Source organism: Humulus lupulus, chromosome 7 (genome assembly GCF_963169125.1).
Source record: "Humulus lupulus chromosome 7, drHumLupu1.1, whole genome shotgun sequence".
In the NCBI taxonomy this organism is placed as follows: domain Eukaryota; kingdom Viridiplantae; phylum Streptophyta; class Magnoliopsida; order Rosales; family Cannabaceae; genus Humulus; species Humulus lupulus.
In genome coordinates, this window is record NC_084799.1 from 85,330,387 (window position 1) to 85,335,777 (window position 5,391).

A 5,391-nucleotide genomic window follows, 5' to 3' on the forward strand; every position below is an offset into this window, starting at 1 on the left:
CAGCTGATTTGCCTCAGTCGGGTGGACACGACCCGCATAGAACTGTCCGTAAAACTCCTTCACGAACATTTCCCAGGAAACTATACTTGCAGGAGGGAGTTTGAAAAACCACTCCTGTGCGGCATTAGAAAGTGTTGCAGGGAAGATCCTGCACCAAGCGTCTTCGGACACTTTCTGAATGTCCATTTGTATCTCAAATTTGTTGACGTGAGATACCAGGTCACCGTACCCGTAAAATTTTGGAAGCGTAGGCATCTTAAACTTGCTAGGAGTTTCTGCCATAGCTATCCTCTGAATGAAAGGAGTGCCCTTTCTCCTATTGTGGTCGATATAAGATGTTCTTCCCCCGACCAGCTGCTGCACTGCCTGGTTGAGGGCATCTATCTGGGCTTGCATGGTGCCAGGAATCGCCGGGGCCTCTGGTGCTTGGGGGACGTACTCGTCGTGCTGCTCCCAACGATCGTTGAGTACGTCTCTCAAATCCTCATCTCTCCTCCGCTGCTCGCTAGCTCCGAGCCAGTTGAAGACGTTATTTTGTCTGGGCTGCCCCCTAGCGTCCCGTCTTTCGGGTTGGTCATCCCTAGGTGGCAGGCTTCTGCCTCCACCTCTTTCTTCATTCCTCTGACCGGCATTTCCTCTGCCTGAGTCGGCCTCGTTATAACCATGGCCATCTCTGAATCTTGATTGGCTATGGTGGGATCGACTGTTTCTTCCCGGGCTGGAACCTCCCGAGCGTTATAGGGTGGCTTGCGTTGGTTGATAGGTCCCCGTGCATTATCATGCCGTGGGAAGCCTCGGACCGCAGAGCCTGACTCTGAGTTCCTCTTGTTACCAGGACACTGTCCTCTGCTCTGAGGGTTTGGCTTGTCGCCCCTATGGCGTCTAGGACTGCAAGGCGGCTGCCCGACCCTATTCTGCCTCTGTTGCGGGGGATTACCGCAACCAGCTTGGGATAGAGGCTGTGCCTCAAGGTCCCTCAGCGGGACATCATCCTGAGGCGCCGGTGGCTGCTCGGGCCTTTATGGGCTCGAGGGTTGGATAGGCAGGCTAGGATTAGGACCCCTCTGTGGCGCCCTATTCATAGGTTGATCAAGCTACGAGGCAGGTGCAACCTAGTTCCTAGCCAGTTGTAGGGCTGCTTCGAGGGCTGCCATGGCCTCCCTCTGGCAACGGTCCATCTCCGCCTGTCTTTCACTCAGCTCTAGGCGCTGCCGTTCAATTTCCTGTTGCTACCGCGCCATGATTTCGGCAGCACTTTCCTGGCTGGCCCTCAGATTGGCCAGTTCATCCTGCAATACCCCCAGGGTATTCTTCAGCGTCTCGGAGTCCATCTCTTCCTCATCGAATTCCAAATGTGTCTCATCCTCAGCCACGTTTGGAGGAGGAGGAGGCGGGTGAGATGGTGCAGCGCCGGCTGCCTGTCCAGTTTTCTTGGTAGTTTTCGCCATTGATCTTTCAACGATAATGTATCAAGCTCTCAATGAAAGCACCAGAATGTTGACCCTGATTTTGGCCAACTGACACGGAGTCAAATATGCTTGATGTGGACAAATACGTTGAAATGAATGTGATGACAAAAACAATAAAGAACACAAGAGTTTATAGTGGTTCGGCCCCAGAATCTAGTAACAACCTATGTCCACTTGAACTGTTATTGATATAGGATTCAAAAGAGTGATCAAAGAACTAGGGTTCAATGAGTTTCACCAACCTTTGAAGAACAATACAATATATCAAATAGAATAACTCTAATCTTGGATAATCAGAAAGCAAAAAAGTCCTCCTCCCTTGAGCTATATTTCTCTATTTATAGGCTCAAGGAAGATTTACATTAATTTGTTACAGATATTATTTCCTAAATAATCGGATACATAGGAAATCATGGGAAATAATTTCGGATTCTATCATAACTGCATGAGATTCTCTCCGTGTATAGCATGCGTATGACCAGGCTGGTCGTATATAGAGATCAAACGTTGTGGCAATAGATGCCTTCTTGGTCGATAGTCGAGCACGAATTCTGCCAAATGTCAGCCACGTGTATTAAATGTTTGCCATGTCATCCATTCCTGTTTTTTTTGGATAACATAGCTTTTGAGAATTAAACCTTGAAATTGTGTTCGTAAATTTGATTTAGAATAAGAATATGTTTAATTAGGTGAAAGAATTAATATCATAGAATTTGGGAAAGTTCTATGAGCTTTTATTGAATTCTTGTTAACCTGAGAATTTTGCTAAAATATTGTTGCCCCAATTTGTTCAGTATAATTGACATAGGGGGATTTAATAATTAAATTCCATTTTACAATCCAATTTTTCTTTCTAATTAATTTGTTTAGTTCAGTTTTATTTTTAGTATTTCCATCTTTGAATATTTAGTTTAGCTTACAAACAATCAATTTAATTGTTAATACCTTTAAGTAGTTTAGTAATTATTTTGCCTATTTTTCTATTTTTCAATCCATGTGGAGATAATTTACTTATTATTGTATTACTTGTGTGATTATGCTCACTTGAGTATTTAAATCAATTAAATTTTCACAACAAGTTTTTGGCACCATTGCCAGGGATTGAAATTAGAATTTTGTGTAATATCAATTACTTTGCAATTTATTTTTCTTTGTTTGTTCTAACCTTGTTTGCTTGTTCTTGTCTTTTCTTAGGTTATCTATTGTATGAACAAGCAAGAAGACCTTGGACTAGCTCCTATTGACCCCAAGATTGAATGTACATTTAGAAGAAGACGAAGGGAACAATGGGCTCAAATCGCCTTAATATGGCTGAAGATGTTGAAGGAGTTGATGGTGCTAACAATATTGCTAATGTAATTGTTATGGTCAATGATAGAGAAAGAGCCATAAGGGAGTGTGCTGCCCCCATGTTCAATGAGCTCAATCTGGGCATTGTTAGGCCTAAAATTCAAGCACCCCATTTCGAGTTGAATCCCGTGATGTTGCAAATGTTGCGTACAGTGGGTCAATTTAGTGGGTTGCCTACAGAGGATCCTCATCTTCATATTCATTCATTTTTGGAGGTGACTGATTCCTTTAAGTTGCAAGGCGTTACTAAAGAGGCACTGAGGTTGAAATTGTTCCCTTTTTCTCTGAGGGACAGAGCTAGAGCTTGGCTCAATACACTTCCTTCCGACTCAATGACTACGTGACATGAGCTAGCTGAGAAATTTTTGATGAAGTACTTTCCTCCAATGAAAAATACTAAGTTTCAGAATGAGGTTATTTCCTTTCAATAGTTGGAGGATGAGTCGGTGTGTGATGCTTGGGAAAATTTCAAAGAGTTATTGAGGAAGTGCCCACATCATGGCATCCCACATTGCATTCAAATGGAGACTTTTTATAATGGTCTCAATGCCTCCACACGCATGGTTTTGGATGCTTCAGCAAATGGAACTATTATTTCTAAGTATTTCAATGAAGCATATGATATTTTGGAGTGGATTGCCAATAATAATTACCAATGGTATAATGCTAGAGCTTCAACGGGAAGGAAAGTAGCGGGTATTCACGAGGTAGATGTTTTGACAGCTTTGACCACTCAAGTTTCATCTATGACCAACCTTTTAAAGACTATGAGCATGGGGGGTAACTTACAACCAACTCCTATGGGCCAAGTAGCAGAGGTCTCTTGTGTTTATTGTGAAGTAGGGCACACATTTGATAGTTGTCCATCTAATCCTGCTTCGGTTTGTTACTTGGGGAATCAAAATGACAACCGCAACAATCCATATTCCAACTCTTACAATCTGGGTTGGAGGAATCATCCTAACTTTTCTTGGGGAGGTCAAGGGGATAATTCAAATGCTGCAGCCATTCCAAACAAGCCTACTTATCCACCGAGTTTTTCTCAACAACAACAACCAAGAGCTAAACCTCCTCCTCCACAAGTTTCTCGAACAACTTCTTTGGAAAATTTGATGAAAGAGTATATGGACAAGAATGATGAAGTTATTTAAAGTCAAGCAGCATCTTGGAGGAACCTAGAGACTCAAATGGGACAGCTAGCTAATGAGTTGAGGAATAGACCACAAGGCACCTTGCCTAGTGATACTGAAAATCCAGGGAGAGATTGCAAGGAGAATTACAAAGCAATCACTTTGAGGAGTGGTAAAAATATGAAGTTGAATGAGGAGAAATCTAAGAGCAAGAATGAGCCCACTTCAATCCAAAGTAGTGTGGAAAAGGGAGAAAGAGTTGGAATTTCGAATATGTCAAAAGTTGATCCTGAAGCAAATGCTGCAGCGATTCCTCCGCAAAATGCATCAGAGAAGCTAATTAGCAAGCCACCTCCACCATTTTCTCAGCGGTTTCAAAAGCAGCAGCAAGATAGCCAATTCAGGAGATTTTTAGATGTTTTGAAGCAATTCCACATCAACATACCTCTGGTGGAAGCTTTAGAAAAAATGTCTAACTATGTGAAGATTTTTAAGGATATTTTGACAAAGAAAATGAGGCTTGCTGAATTTGAAATGGTAGCTTTGACTGAGGGTTGTAGTGCTATTTTGATGAATAAAATTCCTCCAAAGTTGAAGGATCCGGGAAATTTCTCAATTCCAATTTTTATTTGAGGACGAGAAGTTGGTAAAGCTCTTTGTGATTTGGGAGCTAGTATTAATTTGATGCTCATGTCCATTTTTAAGAAGTTGGGAATTGGAGAAGCAAGGCCAACTACACTCACTTTGCAATTAGTTGGTTGTTCTATGGTGCATCCAGAGAGAAAGATTGAAGATGTCCTAGTACAAGTTGACAAGTTCATATTTCCAGCAGATTTTATTATTCTTGACTATTAGGAAGATAGGGAGATCCCAATCATTTTGGGGAGACCATTCATTGCCATCGAGAGGACTTTGATAGATGTTGAGAAAAAAGAGATCACCATTCGAGCTCAAGAAGAACAAGTAACATTCAAGGTTTTTAATCTTATACGCTCTTCTAATGAAGTTAAAGCTTGTTTAGTCATAAGTGCTTCCAACTCCAAGATGATTGAAAAGATACATGAAAAGCATAGCAAGGGAGTGAGGAAAAATGTCTTTTTTCACTTCAAGTCCAATCCTCAACACAACGGGACAGGCTTTTTTCACTTCTGTCACCAGGAAACCGGCCGGACGTTTTTGAGTGGCACCACCCATATATCGAACGTGGGGCATTACAACAAGGAGTATTTCTTTACTCCGGATATAGCCAGTAACAACTTGGCCTTTGCGAGAGGAGGTATAAATTTGTCTTTGTCTTGGTCGATATTTTATCACAGAGTATTTCCTTTCATCGTCTCTCAAACTTGATCTGCTTTTCAGGCCCTTGGTTACCTCCGACCCCAACACTAGACATGGTGTTGAGGTCTAACACCCTGGCCAGGATGTCTGCTGCAGCCAAATGT

General features: G+C 42.2%; 1 non-coding gene across 1 annotated transcript; it reads right to left on the reverse strand.

Annotated features, from left to right (window-relative positions):
• Nucleotides 1–3,218: 3,218 nt before the first annotated feature.
• Nucleotides 3,219–3,324, reverse strand: LOC133792829 (small nucleolar RNA R71). Its single transcript, XR_009874301.1, has one exon. It is a non-coding gene; the product is annotated as a small nucleolar RNA R71 (small nucleolar RNA).
• Nucleotides 3,325–5,391: the final 2,067 nt, after the last annotated feature.